This window comes from Protopterus annectens, chromosome 1.part2 (assembly GCF_019279795.1).
Source record: "Protopterus annectens isolate FY-2018-M chromosome 1.part2, PAN1.0, whole genome shotgun sequence".
Lineage (NCBI taxonomy): Eukaryota > Metazoa > Chordata > Ceratodontiformes > Protopteridae > Protopterus > Protopterus annectens.
Genome location: NC_056727.1, coordinates 541109006 through 541136566, shown reverse-complemented (window position 1 = coordinate 541136566; position 27561 = coordinate 541109006).

Here is a 27561-nt window from a genome sequence, read left to right as displayed (position 1 = left end):
CACAAGGGATAAGAAACTAAGAGTAATGCTGCTCAATGCCAGAAGTCTAAACCTCAAGATGCATGCACAGAAACCTGGTTCAAGGCTCCCGAGAGCACCCCAGCACTACCAGGTTATACCTCATACCATGCTTTTCAGCCCCAAAACTTGGACTGAACCACAAAAGGAGGGGGAGTATCAATATTCGTCAAAGATACCCACACCTCCAGGTTGGTGGCACAGCACGAAGCATCAGAGACTATCCATGTGCAACTAACAGTGGGTAAAACTGCCTTCCAGTTTATAGCCTGCTACAGACCACCCTCCCAAACCCAGGAACCCCACTCGGCCTTCCTGAGAACCCTGGAAAATATGAAGGTCTCTCCAAACACCATTATATTGGGCGATTTCAACTACCCAAACATAGACTGGGAGCATTACTCTAGCTCCAACACCCTAGCCCAAAGGTTCCTAGAATTTATAAACTCAAATACTATGGAACAACTTGTTACCACTCCCACAAGAGGGTATAACATACTGGACCTAATCATCACCAACATGGGGGCTCTATGCTCCAGACCAGAAGTGTATCCCTCACTGGTAAGATCAGACTATAAACTAATCTCACTGGATATTCACATCCCGACCCCACCCCCTGCCCAAACAAACACAATGAAAAACTTCTCTAAAGCAAATTTCACACTCCTCAAAACCGAGGTGGAATCCTTCAAAGCCCCCGGGCCTGTGGAAAATATGGCCCAGACCACAGAATCCTTTATAAACGCATTCTATGAACACCTTCAAGAATGCATGGATCATGCAATCCCAAATAAAACCAAGAACCAATCCTCCAAAGGCAGGCGTCCTGTCTGGTGGACCCCAGCCATAAACAAACTATACAAAAGAAGGAGGAAGCTACTACATGATAGAGCAAAATCCCAAAAAGGGAAGGCATCTCTGATCAGTATTAGCAAAAAACTACAGGCACTCATAAAATCGTCTAAGGCCAGCTTCCAGAGAGAAATTGCACAGGACACTAAGGATAATCACAAGGCTTTTAGTTATGTTAGGAACCTGGGTGGGAATTCCCAGATATGCTCAGAATTAGTGCAAAATGACAAAAAATACACTGAACCCACACACATTGCCAACATCCTAGCTGACAGGTTCAGCGCAAACTTCTCCCCCCTCCCCACCAAAAGGGCAAATATCTATGCCAGCAGAGTGCTGCCCCCCTGACATCTCAGATGCTCAGCCCTCTCCAAAGCAAAAAACACAGCATCAGTGGGACCAGACGGTGTCCCGGGCTGCATCCTACATGAGCTCCAAGAAGAGCTAAACCCAAACATAAAACTACTGTTCAGTCTCAGCCTTACTACAGGATATGTACCCAAAGAGTGGAGTACAGCAACAGTGGTCCCTCTCCACAAAGGTGATGCCTCAACGGATCTTGGAAACTATCGCCCCATAAGCCTGACTAGCTTGGTCTGCAAAGCTATGGAAAGGATCATCATGGACCTCATAAATAAAGATACTGGGGACCTACAGACACTGGATCATACCCAGATTGGCTTTGTTAAGGGCAGATAAGCCAATAAGGATGACTGCAAGTAGGGGTACAGAAAATTGGCAAGAGGGATCTGAAATTTACTGGACAAACCTGACAAAGGAACCAATATATTTGGAGGAAATAATTTAAGCAGAAAAGGTAATACAGTGGGATGAGGCCAAGAAGACATTTGGATTGCAGGCCTTTTCTACCAGGGCTTGATCTCAGAGTACAGATAAAGAAAAATGGATAAGGGGATCTTAAGTGAAAGACCTGCTCTGGTAGAGTTTTTAGCTGAATCTAGAACAGAAGCAGCTGTTAAATATGGATAATTAGTAGGGTATATAAAATATTGCATGATAACTATAAGAATCATCAAAGGAGTTTAAAAAAAGTTTGGAAAGTGACACTGAAAAAAGCAATTTACAAGAAAATAACAGGAAGACATACACGTATGGCTCCCAAGTATACAACCAAGTACATAAAGTTTAGGATCTTTGGTTGGAAGTGTTTGCATAGGTACTGTTATATCCCAAGCAGACTTCAAAGAATTTTTCCTCAGGTAGATAGCAAATGTTGGAGGTGTGTTAGAGTGAATGTGTTGCCCATTTCCTTTCTTGGATAAAGGGAGGCTTCTTTGTTCACCAGTGGCAGTGGGGAGCTTAGAGCAGCCTATCTATCCCTGGAGGAGTGTTCCCAGCACAAGAATCTGGTAGTCTATTGGCTGTTTTGGGCCAATTTCTAACTCTTTCAAGTCCCCCTGTATAAAACCTGCTTTGCGCTTAATTGGGTTTAAACCATTCTCGACTCCACAAAGTTTGCTCTTCACTATTTCCCTTAGAACTGATCTACTTCTCATAATAAACACCCTATTCCTACTCTAAAGCCTGGCACTTGCTCACTAAAACAATTATATAAGTCAGCACTAAAAAATTAAAAGCAATACACCCTCACAAACTCTCCTTGAGTACCTTGTTCCCCACTGGCTCTTTTTTTCAATTATAAAGGAATTCCCAATATTATTCTAGCATGTCCATAGGTCAGTTGTCAATCTCCTCTCTGGTCCAGCTTGTGAATCTGGGAATCTTGAGGCAATGTTACAACTGCCTCATGTACACAGACAACCCTCTCCTCCTCCCAACAAATTCCAACACGTGAGAGATGCAACCATATAGCCAAACTGGAGGCTAAGCTCTCTCAACTCAGTACTGGCATAACCAGTCAGGAGGAGAAGGAAACCACACTCACTACAATTCCAGTCTCACACAGACCTAACACGACAGCAAACCAAACACATAAACACACAAAAACATACTCGAAGGCTCTAAACAAAAATCTGCCTAAGCAGCAGAGACCTCCAAAACAGACACCCAAGCAACTGCTACCCCAAAACAAAACACATGCAACACATAGCTCACAAAGCCAATGTGCCGAACAGTCACAGCCCTTAAGGTTAAACAACACATCTGATACACTTGTAATAGGTGACTCTATCATCAGGTACACTGACGTCCCGCTCATCAGGCTGAACAAGGAGAAGGTCATGGTGAGCTGCCTGTCAGGTGCTAGGATCTGCCACATAACACAAGCACTCAGGTCACTCCAAGGCAAGTACAAATATGACTCAGTCATTGTCCATGCTGGTGTGAATGACCTGAGACGTAAATCCCTTGACTACACGAAAAGAGACATAGAGGAGCTCTCTGAGCATGTAGCCCAGGCCGGTATGACCCTGACCTTGAGTAGCATCTTACCCTCACCAAGAATGATGCCACAATATGAAGACAAGATGATCAATTTCAACAATTGGCTTAAGTATTGGTGTCGTTCAAAGGGGATCCAATGCCTGTCAGCCTGGGATGACATGCTCGACAAGCCACGATGCTTCACTAGGGACGGCTTGCACCTGTCACCCCTGGGCTTTCAGATATTGGGAAAGGCTCTTGCCACCCCATAGTGCCTTTTTTAGGCAAGGCTCAAAAGACAAACCCACCTCCATAGGTATCACAAGGGATAAGAAACTAAGAGTAATGCTGCTCAATGCCAGAAGTCTAAACCTCAAGATGCATGCACAGAAACCTGGTTCAAGGCTCCCGAGAGCACCCCAGCACTACCAGGTTATACCTCATACCATGCTTTTCAGCCCCAAAACTTGGACTGAACCACAAAGGAGGGAGTATCAATATTCAAAGATACCCACACCTCCAGGTTGGTGGCACAGCACGAGCCATCAGAGACTATCCATGTGCAACTAACAGTGGGTAAAACTGCCTTCCAGTTTATAGCCTGCTACAGACCACCCTCCCAAACCCAGGAACCCCACTCGGCCTTCCTGAGAACCCTGGAAAATATGAAGGTCTCTCCAAACACCATTATATTGGGCGATTTCAACTACCCAAACATAGACTGGGAGCATTACTCTAGCTCCAACACCCTAGCCCAAAGGTTCCTAGAATTTATAAACTCAAATACTATGGAACAACTTGTTACCACTCCCACAAGAGGGTATAACATACTGGACCTAATCATCACCAACATGGGGGCTCTATGCTCCAGACCAGAAGTGTATCCCTCACTGGTAAGATCAGACCATAAACTAATCTCACTGGATAGTCACATCCCGACCCCACCCCCTGCCCAAACAAACACAGTGAAAAACTTCTCTAAAGCAAATTTCACACTCCTCAAAACCGAGGTGGAATCCTTCAAAGCCCCCGGGCCTGTGGAAAATATGGCCCAGACCACAGAATCCTTTATAAATGCATTCTATGAACACCTTCAAGAATGCATGGATCATGCAATCCCAAATAAAACCAAGAACCAATCCTCCAAAGGAGGGCGTCCTGTCTGGTGGACCCCAGCCATAAACAAACTATACAAAAGAAGGAGGAAGCTACTACATGATAGAGCAAAATCCCAAAAAGGGAAGGCATCTCTGATCAGTATTAGCAAAAAACTACAGGCACTCATAAAATCGCCTAAGGCCAGCTTCCAGAGAGAAATTGCACAGGACACTAAGGATAATCACAAGGCTTTCTTTAGTTATGTTAGGAACCTGGGTGGGAATTCCCAGATATGCTCAGAATTAGTGCAAAATGACAAAAAATACACTGAACCCACACACATTGCCAACATCCTAGCTGACAGGTTCAGCGCAAACTTCTCCCCCCTCCCCACCAAAAGGGCAAATATCTATGCCAGCAGAGTGCTGCCCCCCTGACATCTCAGATGCTCAGCCCTCTCCAAAGCAAAAAACACAGCATCAGTGGGACCAGACGGTGTCCCGGGCTGCATCCTACATGAGCTCCAAGAAGAGCTAAACCCAAACATAAAACTACTGTTCAGTCTCAGCCTTACTACAGGATATGTACCCAAAGAGTGGAGTACAGCAACAGTGGTCCCTCTCCACAAAGGTGATACCTCAACGGATCTTGGAAACTATCGCCCCATAAGCCTGACTAGCTTGGTCTGCAAAGCTATGGAAAGGATCATCATGGACCTCATAAATAAAGATACTGGGGACCTACGGACACTGGATCGTACCCAGATTGGCTTTGTTAAGGGCAGATCCTGCTTCTTAAACCTGGTTGATTTCTTTGAAACAGTCACCAAGGCCATTGACGAGGGGAAGGTGGTCCACACAGCCTACCTGGACCTCGCAAAAGCCTTCGATACAATACCTCACTCGGGCATTATAGATAAGCTCACCAGTTTAAATATAAACCCCTATGTCACTAGATGGGTTGCAAACTGGCTCAAGGACAGAACCCACATGGTTAGAATTGCTGGAGCCATGTCAGACTCCAAACCAGTTACAAGTGGCGTCCCACAAGGCTCAGTCCTGGGACCTCTCTTGTTCGGTATATATTTCTCGGAGGTACAGGCCAACACGGAAGGACTGTGGCTAACCAAATTCGCAGATGACTGCAAACTAGGCGCCATAATCGACTCTCTAGCCGACACAAGCATCCTACAAGAGGGCCTCATAGAAACAGACAGCTGGTGTCAGAGCCATGGCCTCAAGCTAAACGCCAAAAAGTGTATAGTCATCCCCTTTGGCAGAAACAAAGTGCCCACAAATTACCACATAGGTGGTAATCCATTAGAAGTAATTAGGGACCTGGGGACCCAAGTTGATAGCAATCTCTCATTTGAAAACCACGTGGCCAAAGTGGTTAGAAAAACATTTTATATAGCCCACCTAATCATGAAGGGATTCACATCTAGATCAGGGGAGGTCATCGTGCCTCTTTACTCATCCCTCATCAGGCCCATAATTGAGTACAATGCCCCTTTTGGGATGTACCTTACCAGACACCTGCAGCAACTGGAAAGACCGAAATGTACCTCACCAAGAGGATCAAAGGGCTCAAACAGATGCCATATTCTGCCCGGTTAAAGAAACTCCAGCTCTACTCAGTGGCATACCGCCTGCTCAGAGGCAATCTGTGCCTGATGTATAAAGCCATGGCCAACCCGGAATTAATGGACATGCTGCACCTCAGAAAATCCAAATCCCATCGAGCTATGAGACTTGAACCTCAGCACTGAAATAAATAGGACATGCTGGAGGGACAGATTCATAACCCAGAGGCTCCCAGTCCAGGTTAGGCAGAGTCCCTCATTGACTCTCTTCAAGAGGAATCTTGATGAGTGGATGGGCGATCGTAGGTTTTATCCCGGGTATCACTTCTGTGTCACTGTTAGACAGAGGCACAGTATACTAACCTCGAAAAAGGACATAGCAAAATTCATTTAAAATGGGTGGCGAAAGCCAAACACACTCTGGCTAGGCTTATAAATGCCCTAGGGCAGATAGCCTAGTATGAACCTATGAGAAGAAATAGGTAACAGGGAACAGATGTTTTGGGAGAGTAATGATTTGGCAGATTTTGAAAATTCTCTACAGTTGCATCTATCAGATATATTGGGTGACCAAATGGCTGTTAAGTAATGAAATGATTCTTTTGAACTGGAATACAGGATCTGAACTGCCTAGACATAGTAAAGCCGTAAAAGGTATTACTAGAAAATGGAAGTGAAGGTCTACACAAAACTGAGGTATTGATTATTATAAAAGAAATAAAGCAACTGGAAGATCTTTAGAAAATGGAAGGAGAAAATTGTACAGAAGGAAATGGAAATTATGGAAACAATACATGCATAATAATGTTCAGAAGGAGGAGGAGTGATGTTTAAAGATAGGCAGCAATTCAGCAATTTATTTGTAATGTTGGACTGTTGATAGCAGCAAAGAAAATGTATGCAATGTATATTGTATTTAAATAGAACAGTGTTAAAATGGTTTGTTTTCTTCTATGTTAATGTATGTGTGCCTGTGTCTTATGTGATAACTTAATAAAGGTGTTTAAAAAAGTACGTGGCTAATTCATTCACAGTAATTACACACACAGTAGATATAGAATGGTTTAAGGAGATAATTAAAGATTTTGACTAAGATTACAAATATTGACTTAATGGTGGCAAGTGATTTTATGGAGGTTATACTGAAGAGTAATTATATTTACTTTGCCAGAGAACACGTTCATCAGATCACCAAGAAGAGATAGGGGGCTACATGTGCCCCAATCTATGCCAACATTGTTATGGCATATTGGGAAAAGTATTTAGTATTTAATTTACCATTCACAAAATATTGGGGGCCACGTACCTATGATACCAGGATGATATATTTATTACTTGGTATGGCTCTGAAAATATTTCCTTACATATTTTTACTACATCAATTCAACCACCAATTTTCTTAAATTTACATACTACTATAACAAAATATCTATTCATTTTATAGATGTCAAGATATGGAAGGATTTGACAAAAGGGAAATGTATCTCAAATAATTACAGGAAGAAATCTCTTTTCCAATTCATATTTACAGTTTGAAAGCAATCACTCGACAAGTCAGAAAAAATGTTCCGTAAAAGGACAATTTGTACACTTAGCTAAATGATTTCAGATGATGATGTATTTTATACCGAGCTGATATTTTAAAACCTATGTTTAGGGATATGGGATAGCCTGATATATTTGAAAACAATATTTTTGATGAAGTGGCCTCTAAGAGTTTACAGGGGATATTCTCTTCATTACTTGGTAGTGGTACCACACGTCTGAGTAAAAAAGAACTTCAAAATATGAAAGCATTCGATACTGTAGTGATCATTAAATATGCTGAGAAGCTAAACAAGTGAAAGTAATTATTGGAAAATATTGACAAATACTGGAACATTTTTCCAATACTGGAAAGTGTCTGGGGGAAAATCAAGCTTTGTTTACAACAGAGTATATAATTTGAAGGATAGGTTGGAATTTAAGAACACAATCAGCAGACAAATAATAAGGTTTACATAAATGAATTTTTTTTTAATTAAACATTAAAACTAATTGTTGTTCGTTTTGATTAGTACGGCTTGCAAAATGTAACACATGTTGATTTTTACATTGGCAAAACTAAGCAATTATTTTGCTAAAGGATATATGAACAAATTAGAGATATTAAGAACAGGGATGTCAATAAAGCATTAGTTAGAGATGCAAACACATGCCCTAAGATTGAAGGGTTCAACTGTGTATGTACAGACCAGTTCATTTAAAGAAAAGATAAAGTATTAAAAAGTCCAAGGAGTAGGAACTGGTCCACAAAACTGGAACATTGTGAGGTTTTGTGACAGATCAAGCTCTCAGCATGTTATCCTCCCAAGTTTAAATGATAAAATTTCTATCACTTGCATTTTGACTCTAAACTTGGTGGTTTTGGATTTGTGTTGTCTTAATTCAAAGCTATGGGAAGTGGTAAACTCTGGGATTCCTTTCAGTCTGTAAGATGATATAATTGTTGGGTGTGGAAATGCTGATAATCAGTGCTGCCTTTTCCTCTTGAATTATAGTATCAGATGTGTTTGCTTCTGCCTTCTTAGCTGTTGGTATGGTATGATCCTATGTGATCATTACTTCTTAATTTTCAGTAATTGTTTGCAGTTTATGTTGACATGATCTCTGAACTATCTGTATGTTGTAATGTTTACACAGTCTCCAGTATAACAACTTTGCCACATTATATTTTGAATATCTGAACCATCAGCCATAATCATATCACAGCATGAAACAAGATGGGTATATATTTCTAGTGTTGTACATAAAACCAACATTTGTCTGCATCCTCTCCCTTGTCTAAGGATTTTATGAACCATCAAGTAAGTAGTCCACTAACTTGAGATGCCAATATTAATCGTTCATGTTTTGGTTTAAATTCACCTCTCCTAAGCTGTTTGTGCAAGAACTCCTGATCAATATGTGGTTGTTCTAGTAGTCCTATCTACTTTCTACCAGAATTCCACTTTTCTGTGATCACATTTTATATGCTTTTTTTTCCACTTTCTGTTATTACTTGATATCCACTTCTACTTTGATTTCCATGCCTGCTTATTTCCTAAATCCTTTTGCTACCCTGTACAAAGATATCATCTTAGACTTGTTTTCTTCACGTTTTTAAACTTTTATTATGCTTGAGTATGATGATGCCAACAAATATGCATGGAATTCCACAATCACTTGCTTATACATGTAGTAAATTTCAAGCAGGCCCATGCCACTTTCACACAGAGGGTTGTATAATTTTGGCAAACCTGGTTCTTGTACATCGTTTGACAGGTATGAACCATTTTCTTGTTTTCCATCAATGGTATACGGTTAACTATCAAAATCGTGGAATTCAAATCCGCAAAAGTTGATATCCTCAATGCATTTCATCGCCTCATGAATATCAATGATGTCAGATGATCGACCTATACCATCAACAGTCCGTTTTCAATCTTAATATTGATGGTTGCCGTTTACAGACATGCTGCATTTCTCTGCCCTGTTGACGATCTTAACTGCCGTTCACTTGACTGTTGACATACCAACTGTCACTCCTACCATGTCTGAACAGGAGCAAGACGTTCAACTGATTTGCAGTATTTTGATTGTAAGTATACTCTACCAAATAATGATACTTCTTTTTTTGACTATTTCATAGTCGTTTCTAATCATATTTTTCATGATGAGCCGTTTGTTCCTTTGTTATCCTTTACTACTTTGCCTTGTCTGTTATTAGTTTTGCTGCACAGCAATGCATTTAATTTCTGTTACATCATGTGGATCCATCTTTATAGTATCAATTTACTGTATTAATTCAATTTATTATTTTTAACAATCTGTGTCTTACATGTTTTGATTATCTCTTTCTCTCATATGTATTGTTGTATTTATCCATTTCTATTGTTGCAGTTATCCATTTCTATCAACTCCAACAAATCTTCTCTTAAATGATTATCTTCATGGATAAGAGTTTATTCTACAGTTTGTGTTTCCTGCTCTTTCTGCTTCTCTATAAATATATCTTAATTTTTCAATGATTCTCCAGATAATCTTGCTGAGATTCCTCTTTTCTTTCAACTTTTAACTGTACTAATGAATCATTTTCATTATTAAGACTCTGCTTCATGGCCACTTCATCAGCTTGTACCTGTTTTGGTGAACTCACATTATGGAATAGCATTTACATCTGTGGATCCCATTCAGATCCTTGCTTTTCTGTATAACTGAGCAGGTTACGTTTCATTGCATTAGACATCTGTGCTGCTATTCTGTTTTTTTTTTTTTTTGTGTGTGTGTGTGTGTGTGTATATAACATTTACCATTTCTGGGTGCCTTTGCCTATATGCATTTTAAATATTTTTTACTTTACTTTATAATTAATAATATAAGGATTGATTTATTTTCTGCATATGAGCTGCACCATATTTGCTCTCTCTCTTTTCCTTCTGTAAACACTTCCTTTTTTGTAGCATTTTCTAATTTTACTCATTTTCTTAACTATGTACTGGTTTGCTTTTATTTCACTCAATTGGCTTCTGTAATGTTTGACATTTTTTCAGTTTCAATGATTTCTGTTTTTCCCTTACTCTTGCATTGTAATCCACTTTTGCTAAGCTCCAGGTTTATTGCATAAAAATAACAAAACATTATTTCTTTTTTATCCACGTGTCCACCGTAGTGTATCCAAGCCTCTTCCCTTGTTTACCAATTAGTATTCTTTATGTGGACTTTCACTTTCTGCTGTCATAGTGGGGTTGCTTAGAACAGTTTCTATAAGATCAGGACCTAACACTGTGTCAAGGTCTTTCACTTCCTTGGAGGACTTTACATTAGTTTTTCTATTAGCCCTAGACCTAGTGACTTTGCCGGATTGGGCACTTTTTTATCCTAAGACAAGCGCACCCAACTGCTCTTTTTTATTCTTATTTCCTCCATGACATACAGGACAACCTACACACACACACACACACAGACATCATTTCTTTTCTAGGTGGGATTTAGTAATCTACAGGATCCACCATGTGGTGGTACCTACCAAGGCTTGAAGATGAACTTATTTCAAATTAACATATTTGCTTTATGAACTGATTCAATCTCTGTATCCATCCCTCTTTTTTCATTTCTCCAAATGTTTTGGGTTTCCAGTACCATGATGGGAATGGTCCCTGTTTATAACTCAGAGCATAATTAAAATTCATGAACTCAGTACTTTTGCGACTTTGATATTAGTCAACAGTGCTCTTTTCAGCAGCAGCAATGTACCCAGAAAGGCTTCCTTCTGCAATTCATGTAGTGTTACATATATTGGTAGCATATGTGACTGTAAATTCTTCTTTATTAGTCCTGTTACTCCCAAAACTATTAGAACTATCTGGTTATCTTTTTTTCCGCATTACTCTCATTTTTTGCAAATCCTGGTACCTTAAGACTTTGTGCATCTTGATACATCAAACAGTATAATCACTCAGTGTAGCAATTTCAATAATTAATGTTACGTTTGCCTATTCTTTTTCTTTCTTTTTTTTTTGACTACTATATCTGTTTTTCTTGCATCTATTTTTGAACTGTTGACATTGACAGATCCTATGTGCTCAGAGTCCATGCTTCCAGAGCTGCTCAGCTCGTTCTGTATTGTAGTGTTTGCAGAATCCCCTGCACAGCAAGCAGCCTTGTCCCATTACCATGCCTTTCAGTATACAGGCTCTCAGCAGTGAGTGCATCACGTCCAGAAATGACATGAGCAACTAGTTCCACTTCTGTTTTACAGAAACTGCATTTGTCTATTTTTCCCATAAACAAGGTTGTTCTGGAAGTTCTTTTACTTGCCAATACATTTATAGAATTTCCTATTTTCTTTCCTTTTTTTCTGGTTCTCTTTTATATATTTTTCTCTTGTTGCTTTTGGCAGTGTTAGTTTCTGTTTGATTTTTGTCTACTTCTAGTTTGATTTCCATTCCCACTGTGTTCTGAAATCATTCTGCTAAACTGAGTCAGGGTGTCATCTTGGACTTCTCCTGCTCTAGAACTTTCACTATGTTTGGATCTGATCACGTTAGCAAATATGTCTGCAGTCTCATGACTGCAGATCTATACATGCAATCACTTTGAAGGAGCAAGGGATATATAATCTTGGTGTGTACTGTTTTTATATATCATTTCATCAGCATGAAGCATTTTTCTTGTCCAACTGATTCAATTCTCTTTAGTCCCAGTCAATCACATGAAAGCTGTAACAGGAAGAGTAAACTGATTTATATCTTGGACTTAATTCCTAAATGACAAGGCAGTTTTCAATATTAGTAACAGTATTCTGAAGCATTCTGCAGTTAGCTTTGTTCTCATTTCTTCATGTTTTACTGCTAACCCTTCATCTGTTCCCAAAGATTTTTACAGTACCTCCTGCTCAAGTTTCTTCACTTACCTGTCCGAGGCTGATATTTTCTTGGGTCTGCAGCTTTCCTTTTATAAATGTTAATTTTGTACATTTACTGACACCAAATACCACTCTTACAACATCTGAGAAAGTTTTAACCATTTGTAATTCTGTTTTCAGATCCTCATCTGATGAACTATACACTTTCAAATCATCAGCAAAAAGTTCAGAAGATATGTTTGAATCAGACTGCTTTCTGGGAGTTAAGCTGTAACCATAACCTAATCTATTAAGCAACCAGCTTAATAGGCTAAAGGCAAGAAAGAACATCAGTGGTGGCAAAGAATCACCCTGCAATGCCACCTATGAATTCTTATCTTTGAGATAATAATTTGCCCTCTGCCATGCCTTAGTTGCATAGTACTATGCCACTGTTGGGTTCATATTAGAACGACGAAAATGCATTTTGTCAAATGTGTTTTCATCAACACGTAGGGCGAACAGGCAAAACAGCGAAATGGCTGTTCAGCGAATTATTTCCCTGGGAAAAAAGTCGCTTGACCGCTTTGTTGCTTTGCTTGTTCTGGAGTATGGTGTGGTCCCTTGTCTGGTATAGATTCCAAGCGTGATTGTGCAACAGTTACTGACCTTAGGGTTAGGGTGCGGGTTAAGGTAAGTGCATATGTATGAAAGTGTTTACTGTTTTTTATTTTGCGTTAGATGTATGGTTGAGTTACATGTGTGTGTGTGTGTGTGTTTAGCTGTTTACTTTTATTTTGGGGGGTTAGGATTAGGGTTAAGGTAAGTGTGTGTTTGTGTTTGGAACTGTTTATGTAAATGTGCGAGAGTTACTGACCTTAGGGATAAGGTGAGGGTTAAGGTAAGTGCATATGTTTTAAAATGTTTACTGTTTTTTTTTTTTTTTTGTTAGATGCATGGTTGGGTTACGTGCATATGTGCATTAAGTTGTTTACTGTTTTTTCGGGGGGTATAATTAGGGTTAGGGTATGTGTGTATGTGTTTGGAAGTGCTTAATGTTTTTTTTTGTGGGGCCTGGAACAGTGATTTCTTTCCCTAGGAAAGAAATCACTGTTCTGTGTTTTTGATATTTTCATATGTGTTGATGTAACACCTGTCACTGTTATATAGTCACTAAAATGTAACTGATCAATGTAGGGCATTTCATTATGCATGAATTGGGGATGCTATCAAATGCTTTTTTTTTCTTTAATCTATCCATGGCATTCCCAGATTTTCCCCTTTTTACAGCTGTCTGTTATGGCTTTAACAATAGATCATTATTTGTTCCATCTGACTTTCTTTTTTTACCTTTTTGTTCTATTGTCGTGATTGGGCAGCCACAGTGGTACAGCAGTTAGCATTGTCACCTCATAGCAAGAGGTTCTCCTGTTCGATTCTCGGCTGGGTGCCTTCTGTGTGATGTCTGTGTGTCTTCCCTGTGGTCGCGTGGATTTCCTGTGTGCTCCGGTTTCCTCCCACATCCCAAACACATGCTGTAGGTGGACTGGACACTCTAAATTAGCCCTAGCTGTGAGTGTGTGCTTGTGTGTGCCTTCTGTGGAAGGTTGGGTGCTGGGCTGGGAATGCGACACCGTAAAACTCCACTGCCAATCATTCTGCAGAGCGTTGTTCTGTTGTGGCGACCCCTAACCAGGATAAGCTGAAAGGAGATGATGATGACATTCTATTGTCGTGACTGAAATTGTCTAGATGGCTATAAACTCTATGTGCATGAATCACTGTATATAACTTATATATTGTCAGAAGGCAAGTGTTTGGTTAATAATTCATAGTATGGCTTGCAAGTTCACTCTTAAGAAGTGTTATTTTTTTCTGTCATCAAAAAGTTTGCTATATGTTCAAGATGTACATACAAGTAATTGTTTTACTCACAGCTAAAGCTTTGTGTAAATATGTTAATACTTTTATTCAGAAGTTAGGTACTGACCTATCTCAGTTTCTCTGGCTGTTACTTCATTCTGTTTCATATCCACTAAATTACAGCTTTGTACTTTTTCTTTTAATTATTCTATCCATTCAACATCTTTGTTATGTTTAACAAGGTCTTCATAAATGCTTCTTCAAGCTGTAACTTTTTTTTGTGGTGTTTCTATCATTTTGCTTTGTTTCCTAATTCTATGTAAAACTTTTTGGGTTCATGTTTCTAATGTCTCTCAGCTGCCTCTATGTTGTAGCTTTTACAAAAATCTCCTGAGTAACAACCTTGCCACAATATGTCTTTCAGTATACAAACCTTCAGCCATGCATGATTAATTCCATGCAACAAGATATGTAACTGTTTCTAGTTCTGTACCACAAAACCAACATTTTTCTGTAGCTCCTACCTTCTCTATGGATTTTATGAACCATCTAGTACATAATCCATTATCTTGGGCTGCAAATATTAACCTTTCACCTTTTAACTTAAATTTACCCCATCTAAGCCATTCATACAACAGCTCTTGGTCAACATGCGACAGTTCAAGCAGATGTCTATACTTCTTGATATAATTGTGAAATTTCCATTCATCTTTTGTTTTTTCCAAACCAGTTCTTTGTATGTTTTCTTTTTTTTTCACTTTCTATTGATACCTGGATTTTATTCATGTTTGATTGGATTTCCATGCCTGCTTTTTTTCTAGATAGTTCTACTAATCTAAGCAAAGAGGTAATCTTAGACTTATTTTGTTCATGTTTTAGAAATTTCAGTATGTTTGGATCTGATGATGTCACTAAATACATATGCAATCCCACAATCACCAACCTATATGTATAGTCAATTTCAAGGAGGCCCATGACTCCTTCAGACTGAGGGATATATAATCTTAACAACAGCTAGTTCTAGTATATCACTTGATGGGGTCTATATTAGAACCGCGAAAGTCCTATACAGCGAATACGGAATCATCGGCACATATTACCCAAACCGCAAATACATCGAATGCCTTAAACCAAGAAATTCAAAATCTCGAACTGCCATAGTTGTCCAACTCTACCGCGTGCTATATACTACCTATCCAAACAAAATAAAAAACCCACACACATACACTTAACAAAACCCTACTTCTAACCCTACACTAAATCTTACATACATTACTATCTATACACTTACTTTAACCCGCACCCTAACCCTAAGGTCCGTAACTATCGCACACTTACCTTACGGAGCTATACCCAAACAAAATAAATAACCCACACAAATACACTTAACAAAACCCTACTTCTAACCCTACACTAAACCTTACATACACTACTATCTATGCACTTACCTTAACCCGCACCCTAACCCTAAGGTCTGTACCTATCGCACACTTACCTTACGGAGCTATACTGCAGAAGCGCCAACCATGATGATTCGACATTTCCGATTTCGTGCTTCAGGAAAATTGGTGTTTTCGCTGCTCGACGTATGCGTGTCGACGTTTCCGTATTTGGGTAAGTGGACCTTCGCGGTTCTAATATCGACCCCATTTGATGGGCATGGAAAATTTTTCTTGTTTTCCTGTCAAGCTTATCTATTTCTTTTTGTGGCCAATCACCCCAAAGCTATAAGTTCAAACAGGTAGCAAGCTCATTTATAACCTGAACTTTATCCTAGATGCCAAATTAGTTTTCAGCATTAATTTTAGTTATCTAAAATGTTCCTTACAGAGCTTTGCTCTTATTTGTTTAAGCAGCATCACTGCCTGTTCATCTATTACAAGATATTTGTATACACCTTGACATTTTTCTTGGAGTCAGACTGAATCCATGACTTAGACTGTTGATTAACTTTACCCCTGTATGAATGGTGAGATGATACACAGTTTCATGTCTCTGTAAAAAAAATTTTATACATTCAGGACATTTATATGGTTTTACTCCCATGTGAATGGACTGATGGTATACTGAGTTACTGCTATGTAAAAACACTTACTGCATGCAATACATTTATATGATTTTTCATTTGGTTTAATTTCTCCAAATATTTTCGGTTTCTAATACCATGAAGGAATGGACCACATTCCTAAGTCATGGTATAACTAGAAATCAAGACATTAGTTTTGTTGCATTCTTTGATGCTGGCCAAGAGTGTTCTTCTCAGCACCGACAACGTGCTGAGAATTGCCTCCTCCTGTAATTCAGACAAGAGTTATATGTATTGATAGCAATTCTGGGTACAGCTGTAAATTCTTTTTATTAGACCCATTGATCCTAACAGTATTGGAACTGCCTGTGTATCTTTCTTCCACATTGTACTAATTTCTGCCTGCAACTCCTAGCATTTTTAACATTGTGTTTCTGTATGCGTAAGACACTGTAATCACTGGGTGTAGCAGTTTCAATGATCAATGCTACTTTTGTTTTTTTCATGAATAACTATATCTGTTTTTCTTGCATCGCTTTTTTTGAACTGTTGGTAATGGGTGTTTTCATGTAATACACATATTATCTTTCTCTATTGTCACATTATTTTTGCCTTTCAGTATACAGGCCCTCTGCCATGTCTGTATCACACCCAGAAACAAGTGGAGCAAAGGTTTCTAGTTCTTTTTTTTTTTTTTTTTTTTTAACAGAACCTGGATTTGTCTGTTTCACCTACATTTTCAATGGACTTTTAAACCATTGTTTGTGTAGTCCACTATACTAGGGTGCCATTATTAGCCTTTCATCTTCTGGTTTGAATTCACCTCTCCTTAAGTATTCCTGCATCAAACATTGGTCAGCATGATGTTATTCCAGGAGACCTCTGTACTTGAACTGGATTTATGACTTTTCCTGTTTTCTTTCCTTTCTGTGTTGTTTTCAGATTTTTGTCCACTCCTAGTTTGCTTCCCATTCCTGCTTGATACAGAAATGCTTCTGCTAAATGAAGCAAAGAGATCATCTTAGACTTATCCTCACATTTTAAAACCTTTAAGATGTTTGGATCTGGTGAGGCCAGCAGATATGCCTGCAGTCCCATGACTGCAGATCAAAACATGCAATCAATTTTGAGGATTTTTCTTCACTGTGAACTGGTTGTTGTTATTAAAAGCTGACTTTTAATTGTGAAGCTCCTGTCAAATTCTTCACATTTAAATAATTTTCTTGGTTTAATTTCTCCAAGTTTTTTGGGTTTCTATCATAACTGGAATGGACCCAGTTCCTTAGTCAGGGTGCAATTAGACTACATGAAAATAGTACAGTTTCAGTCTCTGATGTTAGCTGAGAGTGCTTTTCTCAGCACCCATAATATGCCCAGAATAGACTCCTTCTATAATGTATATTCAGTTACATGTATCACTAGCATATCTTTGTACAACCATAAATTCTTTTTTAATAGATCCATTGCTTATCATACAATTGGAACTGACTATATATCTTTCCTCCACATTACTCTCATTTCTGCATGCAAATCCTGATATTTAATGACTTTGCGTCTAATCATTGGGTATAGCAATTTCAATGATTAATGCTGTTTTTATTTTATTTTTTTTTTCATAGACTACGATATCTGGTTTTGTTGCATCTATGTTTTAGCTATTGGTAATGGGTGATCCCATGTGATATACATGTCATTATTCTCTGTAATGCTGTGTGTCCCATGTTTCCAATATTTCTCAGTTACCTCTCTTTAATAATGTTTACACAATGCCCAATGCAACGGTCTTGCCATATTTCTGTGCCTTTCACTATACAGACCCTCTGCCATGAGTGTATCATGCCCAGCAACAAGATGTGTGAGTGTATCCAGCTCTTTTTTACAGAACCTACATTAGTCTGTTTCTCCCTCCTTTTAAATGGATTTTGTAAACCATCATGTACATAGTCCCTGATCCTGGGCTGCCATTATTAGATTTTCATCTTTTTGGTTTTAATTCACCTCTCTGTAACCATTCTAGCATCAAATCTGTGTCACCATGTAGTTACTTAGGGAGATCTCCATACTTGCCACTATATTTATGGCTCCTCCACTTTACTTTCCTTCTCATATGATCTTTCTCCTTATATTCTTTTGTTTTTTGATTTTTGCCTAATTAGGGTTTGAGTTCCTATTCCTGCTTAGCAACAAAATACTTCTGCTAAACTAAACAAAGCTGTCATCTTATTTTTCTTCTCATCATGTTTCACTACATTTAGATCTGGTGATATCAGCAAATATGTATGCAGTCCCATGATTGCAGATCTATAGTTGTAATCAATTTCAAAGAGGCCCATACCTTCTACAGAGTGAGGAATGCATAATCTTGGTATACATTGATTTTTATATATCATCTGATAAGCATGAAGCATGTTTCTTGTTTTTGTGTTCAATCTATCCAATCATTTTTGAGGAGAGTCTTTTACCCCAAAACTGTAAGTTTGAAGAGTAATAGCAAATTGATTTATAGCTTAGACCTTTTGTCAATGCAGTATTCAATATCATTTTTAGTTTTCTGAAATACTAACATTTGTTCATGTTTTATTCTGGATCCTTTATCAATTCCCAAACATTTATACACTGTCTCCTGTTAAAGTTCCTTTATTTCTCTTAGTTTAATTTCTAGAAGTTTTTTGGGTTTCTAATACCATGACAGGAATGGACCACGTTCCTAAGTCAATGTATGATTAAATTTCATGAAATTAATATTGATTCAATATTTGCTGTTAGACAAAGTGTTCTTCGATGTGCCCACAATGTGCCAGAACTGAGTCCTTCTGTAATTCATATGGAGTTACATGTATCATTAGCATATCTAATCCATACATCCATCCAAAACCCCTTTTTTCCCATTTTGCACATGGGGTCGGGGTGTCACTTCAATAGTGTCAATCATCTACAGCCAAGGTTTACACCACTGGGTGGCTAGCCCTGCCTCAGTAGTTCATCCATACCTCACACTGACATGCACACTCATGCCTAGGGCCAATTTAGAGTGTCCAATCCACCTGCTGCATGTCTTTGGAATGTGGGAGAAAACCAGAGCAGTCAGAGGAAACCCATGTGACACAGGGAGGGCATGCAGACTCCATACAGAAGGCACCACAGCCAAGAATCGAACTACAGATCTATACATGAAATCAATTTTTGAAGAGGCCCATACTTCCTTCAGATTGAAGAATATATGATTTGGTATACACTTATTGTTATATATCATTTGACAGGAATTATTTTCCTGTTTGGCTGATCCAGTACATTTTGTGGCCAGTAAATCACCCTAAAAGTGTAAGTTAGAACAAGAAGAGCAAATTGGTTTACAGCTTGGATTTTGTTCCTAGATGTCAAGGCTGTTTTCAGGATTAACTTTAGTTTCTGAAGTACTCAAATACATTTTATTAAGATTTTTTCACATTTTATAATGCTTCAATTCCTAAATATTTATACACTCTTCTGCTAAAGTCCCTTTATATCACATTCTTGTCCCAGACTAATATTTTCTTGGTGCTGCAGCCTTCCTGCTCTAAACATTCATTTTGCACATCTATGATGACCAAATGCCATTCTTATATCATCTGCAAACGTTTTAAACACTTGTAGTTGTGTTTCCAACTCCTAAGTCAACCTTAAAAAAGTAGATGAGAAGTCTTAAACAAGCTTGTTTTCTGGGAGCCAAATTGTAACCTTGGCCTAATCTATTCAGTAAACATCTTAATGGATTAAAGGCAAGACAGAATAGCAGTGGTGAAAGAGAATCACCGTAGAATATCTCCCTTTGAATTTTTATCCCTGGTGTAAAATGTGCCTTATACATCTGTAAGCACTCCTTTATCAGTGTGTGAAATGCTGTCAAATGCTTTTTTCTAATCCATCCATGTCATACTTAAGATTCTTCCTCTTTTTACAGTTCTCCATTATGGCATCATTAAGCAGCAAATGATCTTTTGTTTCGTATGACTTTCTTTTGTTACCCTTTTCTTCTATTGCCATGACTGAGTTTTTTTCTAAATGACTATAAAGTCTAGCTGAATTCATTCCAATATATAGTTTATACATTGTGGGATGGCAAGTTATTGGTCTATAGCTTTTAAAATGGCTTCTAGGTTCACTCTTAAGGAGGAATATCTTTTTGCTTGTGCTGTTAACCAGGTTGGTGTCTGTTCGGGATGTGCGTTTAAGTATTTCTGACTCAGGGATAAATCTGTGTGAAGGGTTGGATGCCTCACATCATTATTCGGTGTAAGACAATTGCTATATTTGGGACATTTATATCGTTTCAGCACTGCATGAATTTTTGGGTGATGTAGAACATCATCCTTTCCTGTATCGAAAATGCTGCATACAATATATTTGTACATTTTTCCCTTGTCTAATTTCCCAGATGCTTAGGTTTTTATATAACTTGACAACAATGGACCCCATTCCTAAGTCAGGGCATAATTAAAATTCATGAAATCAGTTTTATTTCAGTCTTTGACATTTGATATGAATGTTCTTCTCAGCACCCACAATGTACATGGAATTGCCTCTGTTTGCAGTTCATAAGGGGATACTTGTATTGGTAGCATGTTTAAATATGTTTAAAGATTCTTTTTTCTAACCCAGTTGCTCCTACAATTGACACTGTGTATTGTTATTCCACATTGCTCTAGCTTCTGTCTGCAACTCCTGATATTTTAAAAATTTATGCCTTTCAATTTGTAAGACATTGCAGTCACTAGATGTAGCAATTTCAATAAACAAAGCTATTTTTGTCTTTTCCTGTTGAACTATAATATCTGGCTTGCTTTAGCTGCTGGTATGGGGTGATCCCATGTAATCATTACTTCAATTTTCAACAATCCTTTGCAGTTCACACTTCCAGTGTCTTTCAGCTGCCTCTACATTGTAATGTTTACAAAATAGCCAGTGTAACAACCTTGCCACATTGTTATGTCTTTCAGTATACAAACCTTTAGTCAGGAGTGCATCAGACCAGGCAACAAATGTTTAACTGTTTTTAGTTCAGCACCACGGAACCTATATTTGTCTGTATATCATCTTTTCTATAGATTTTATGAATCATCTAGAATGTAATCTGCTGTTTTGGGGCTGCCAATATCAACCTTTCATATTTTGGTTTAAATTCACCCTATGCCATTTGCACACCTATTGGTCAACATAAAGTTGTAACAGAAGTTCTCTGTACTGCTTGATATAATTGTGATCTTTGCATTTATCTTTTTTTTTCCTTGATCATGTTCTTTGTATTCTGTCTTTTGCCTTTTTGCACTTTCTTGCTGTTTTTTATCCGCATTTGGTTGGATTTCCATATCTTCTTTTTTTCTGCTAATCTAAGCAAATAGGTCATCTCGACTTATTTTATTCATGTTTTAAAACTTTCAATATGTTTGGATCTGATGTTCTCAATAAATACAAATGCAATCTCACAGTCACCAACCTATACATTTCAAGGAGGCCCATGCTTCTTTCAGACAGAGAAATATATAATCTTGGGCAAACGTTGGTTCTTGTATATCACCTGATGGTCATGGAGCAATTTTTTTTGTTTTTTTGTCAATCTTATCCAGGTCTTTTTGTGATCAGTGAAATCACCACAAAGTTATAAGTTAAAACAAAAAGTGCAAATTGATATACAGATTGACATTTATTCCTAGACATCAAAGCAGTTTACAGTATTAATTTTAGTCTTCTAAAATATTCCTTACTGAGCTTTGTTCTCATTTGTTCATATTGTATCACTGCCCCTTTATTTATTACTACATATTTATCCTCTCATTCTTGTTCCAAATCTTTTCTATCATATTCCTCCCCAAGTTTTATATTTTCTCAAGTCTTCAGTTTTGCTCTTTCAAATGTTACTTTTGCTCATTTGGCAAGACCAAATGACATTCCTATGTCATCTGAGAAAGATTTAAAAACTTGTAGCTGCTTTTTCAGGCATTTAGATGATAAACTATGTAGTTTTAGGACATCCGCAAAAAGTAAATTAAATATCCTTTCACCTGATGATTTTCTTGGAGTCAGTCTGAATCTGTGATCTAGGCTGTAGAATGAACATCTTAATGGATTGACAGGAAGACATAACAATAATGGTTAAAATAATCATCTGCAAATATTCCATGCTGGATTTTCACACCCTGGATAGCAATTTTTCCTTTTTTGTAGTTCAGCTGGAAAGTGATTTGCCATTTCTTCATAGTAACTGCAATACAATTAAACAATGTGTGATTGATCTTCTACATCTTTAAGCATTCTATAATCCAGCAGTGTGAAATACTATCAAATGCTTTTTTATAATCTGTCCATGCCATATTGAGATTCCCATTCTTTTTACTGGTCTGCATTATAGATTGATTAAACAAAAAAAATGGTCCTTTATTCCATATGAATCTCTTACTTCCCTTCTACTCTATAGCCATGATTGAATTTATATCTAGATAACTGTATACTTTATAGGCATTGACTCCCATATATAACTTGTATGTTGTTGGGAGATAGGTTATTGGTTGGTAATTCGTAGGGTGATCTACAAGCTCTGTTTTAAGTATAAGCATGTTTTTCCCCATTGTTAGCTAGTCTGGTGTAATTTCAAGGTGTGTATATATAAATATTTTTTAGTTGACACTAAACCACAGTACAAAGATGATGACAACTTTAAACAAAAGTTAGGTATAACATGTGGACCTGGCATTTTCCAGTTGGGAGCCTTTTTTTAACTCTATCTCTGTCTCAGTAGGAGTTACTCCATGACAATCTATATCTTCTATATCAGTTTCCTAATTGTTCTTTTACTTTTTATCCACTCGGCCTCCTTATTGTGCTCAATTGGGTCCGCACAGATATTTCCACAGAATGTACTAATTTCCTCGATTCCTGGTAGTATCTCAAATATTGCTAATTTCTTTCCTAACTCCCTATATAATTGTTTTTGGGTCATCCTTAAACTGTTTTGTATTGTTTCTTTGTATTTCTCAGTGTATCTCGTATGTTTTTCAGCCTGGGCATATATTTTAATTTACTGTTAGAGATAGTACAACTCATATCCTGATCTGATTTGATAATGTATTTTTGTTTTAGCTCATTCACTTTTCTAATATTTTTAGATTGTTTTCCTTTTCTGTATTAGGTTCATAGGTTCATAGACTAATCAACCCCTGCACCTTGTGTCTGTATGGTAAACACCTTAACAATTATGCCAACCTTCCACTCTGGCATTATTAGCATTATTATTCAATGTTAAATGTTATTCTTGCCATGAAACTGTGCAGAGGGTTAGTAGTAATAGTTAATCTGTGTAGTTAGTGGCTCACTTTATCCAGCTATAGTCACAATGTTTACTAACTGCTGCCTTATATGTTTACCACTGATTCTAGGACAAAACAAATGCATCAGTTACTATCCCAGTGATATTAACACAGGCAGCCAAATGTTAACTTAGGTGTATGGTTATTACAATACCTGTAAATTTATCCCTGAATGAGAACACAAACCATATGCCTTCTGTACAACTTTATATAAGAAGCATCTGTATATCTCAGTATTCATGTAACTAATTTGTGCTTAAAATAATTAAGAAATCTTAACTGCTGCTGCACCATCAGCATTACTTGCTGGAAGGTGAACATCTCACCATAAGAATCCTAGCTTTTAACATGCAATAGCTAGTCACTGTTCAGTACAACATCAGCTGCCTCTTGCCTTCTTTAAAGATTAGATTTTTAGATGAAGCAAGCTTCAGACCCCTATTTCACTACTCATCGATGTTCAGCGGTCATATGGTGCAGCCTGCTCCACCAATGCCCACCCATCCCTCTTACATACATTTATATAAGCCAATCCAATCCCCAACCACTGTTCATAAACTTTACACTCAACCACTCCCACAATCCATCCAATCTACATCTCCTTGCTTTTATCTTTTAAACTACATTATCTCCTCCACTCAAAATGCTACTGAACATCTTTCTTTCATTCCTATTCATCTCCCTGCAATACTGACTGACATGGAGACCAGTATATTTTTACCCCAAATACCTCCCTCATGAAAAAACAAAATTTTAAGTTCTCTCTCTTGATAACACATCCACTGAAGTCACTTCTCATAGTAAATTATTAGGGATGATAGTGAATGACGATCTTACATTCAACCTGCATATACAAAATTCCATAAGAAAAACTCAACAGAGCCAAAAGCTTTTCTCAATGATGCAACTAAAACTATAGCTGCCACTACTTATCTCCTTCCCACTTTCTCTCCTGGTCTCCTTAGTACAACTGTTAACAATCATTTTTCCTTCCTTTCCTCTGCTATTTCTTACTTCTGCCTTTCTCTCCGTTTCCCCCTAAATAATTTAGTATATGGTGTCTTGTATACAAGCTACACCAAGTGATGTACCTGATGTACATGTGTAATATGATTATATATTCTGTCTGTCCTGGTCACACTATCGTTTTATTCAACATGCAAGTGTTTTCTCATCAGTATGGAGCTTTTCTTCTAGGGCCTGTGCTTGTCATCTTGGTAAGACTAACCCAGTAAGCAAATATGTAAATAAAGAAATAAAATAAAATAGAAAAAAAAAAACTAGGCAGTGCTCCTGGGTATCTCCTGGAAAACTGAGCTTCTGGATTACCTAATTTCTTCCAATAATGGTGGTACTTTTCTTAATTGTTTCACAAAATGTTTCTAGTCAGTGCTTCCAGGGTGGTAATCTATTTGCCCCTTTATTTTTCTTTATTAATTCATGCTTTCATGGTAATACTGTGTCTGTTATTAATTTCACTACACAATAATACATTCTGTTAATTTCTGTTACACCATTTTGATCTCTCTTTATAGTTCCAATTACTTTATTAATTTGTTTTATTACATTTTTGACAATGTGTGCCTTCATTTTTGGCAGTCTCTGTCTCTTATACATATCACTGTATTTATCCATTTCTATCAAATCCATCAGGCCCTCTTTTAACCTGCTTTCTTCCCAGTTGAGAGTTTCTTCTACCATTTATAGTTCCTTCTCTTTCTACCTCTGTGTCGAAATATCTTGGCTTTGAAATAACTGTGACATTTCATTTTGTGAAGCATCTTTACTTTTTACATTTAATTCAATTGAGTGATTTTCTCTACTAGTACACTGTTCCACTTCATATGTCACTTCTTCAAGCTATAACCATTTTAATAAACTGCCATTATGAACTGACCTTTGTATCTAGGATTCCTATTCAAATCCTTCACTTTATCTGTCAATTAATTTTCAATTTCCTCCATTTCTGTATCAAACTGCTTAGGTGTCACTACATTAGACTTCTGTGCTGCTATTCTCATTTTTGTATCATTTACCATGTCTGGGTACCTTTGCTTATATGTATTTTCAAATATTTTTTAACTTGATTTACAATTTTTAGTAACAATAATTTATTTTCTGTGTATAAACTGCACCATATCACTTCTTCTCTTGGGTTAATTTGTCTCTCTTTAATGTTGCAAATACCTCTTGACTTTTTTCTTTTTCTCTTAATACTTCATCTTTCACTTCCTCTCAAGTCACTAAATGTTTCCTTGTCTACATATTGTTTTGTTTTAATTCAGTCAATTAATGACCTTACATTGACATCTGTAATGTTTGCATTTTTCTGTTTCAATGATTTTTCTCTTCTGCAATCTTTCCCTTTACAGGAACTCTGGATTAGTTGCATAGAAAAAAACAAAACAATTTCTTTTATGTTCTCAAGTGTCCGTTTCTCTGTTTCCAGGCATCCTGTCTGGCTGGTCAAATTTTTAACATTTTTGTGGACTATTTTTTTTTTTTTTATTATTATTACTGCCACAGTGGGGCCCTCTACTGAATCAATGGCTAACACGGCAGCATGATCTCTTCTATTCCTAGATGACTGTGCACTAGGCACTCTACCAGCCTGGACACTACTGCCCTTGACAGGGCTGGGCATTTTTTTATCTTGGGATAAGTGCACCCAGCTCTTCCTTTTTTCCTTATGTTTTTTCATGATATATATGTCAGTCTACATAAATATTAGTTTCACATCGGTGGGAATTTAGTAAACCACAGTCTCACCATGTGAGGGTACCCACCAAGGCTTGAGGATGAATTCAATACAAACCACATCTATATTTCCTTTTCCTTTTTGCACTGTTTTCATCTTTTTATTTACCTTTGCCTTTTTTTTAATTTCTCCAAGTCTTTTGGGTTTCTAATACCATGATGGGAATGGACCGCATTCCTAAGTCAAAGTGTGATTAAAGTTCATGAAATTAGTATTGTTTCACTCTTTGATGTCAGCCAGTAGTGCTCTTCGCAGCACCCACAATGTGCTCAGTAATGACTCCTTCTCCAGTTCATATGGAGTTACATGTATTGGTAACATATCCAAATACGATTGTAAATTTTTTTTTATAAGACCCGTTGCTCCTACTTCTATTGGCACTGTCTCGGTATCTTTATTCCACATGGTTCTCGTTTCTGCCTGCAGATCCTGATATTTTATGACTTTGTGTCTCTCTGTATGCAAGACACTGTAGTCACAGAGTATGGCAATTTCAATGATCAATGCTACTTTTGTCTTCTTTTCTTGGACCACTATATCTGGTTTTCTAGCATCTATCTTTTGGACTGTTGGTAATGGATGATCCCATGTGTTATAAACTTCATCATTTTTGATGATGCTTTGTGGCTCATGTTTCCATTGTTTTTCAGCCACTTCAATACCATAATGTTTGCACAATCCCCAGTGCAACAGTCTTGCCACATTATTATGCCTTTCACTATACAGTTCTTCTGCCATTAATGTGTCATAACCAGCAACAAGGTGTGTGACTGTTTCCAATTTGGTTTTTCAAAACATACACTTGTCTGTTTCTCCCACATGTACAATGGACTTTGTAAACCAGCATGTATGTAGCCCACTATCTTGGGCTACCAATATTAACCTTCAATTTCTTGGTCTGAATTTGCCTCTCCTTTAACCATTCTTGCATTCATTTCTGATCAACATGAGGTTCTTCCAAAATATTTCTATACTTGCAACTATATTTATGTTTTTTCCACATTTCTTGCCTTCTCATTTGGTCCTTCACCTTATATTCTTTCTTTTATGTTTTGGCACATTCAGTTGTTGCCTAGTTTTTATCTACTTCTGGTTTGATTTCCATTCCTGATGAATGTCGATATGCTTCTGCTAAATTAAGCAGAGATGTCATCTTAGATTTATTCTCCTCATGTTTCAAAACTTTCACTGCATTTGGATCTTGTGAGGTCAGTAGATATATGTGGAGTCTCATGACTGCAGATCTATACATGTAATCAATTTCAAGGAGGCCCATCCCTCTTTTGGAACAGGGAATATATAATCTTGGTATACACT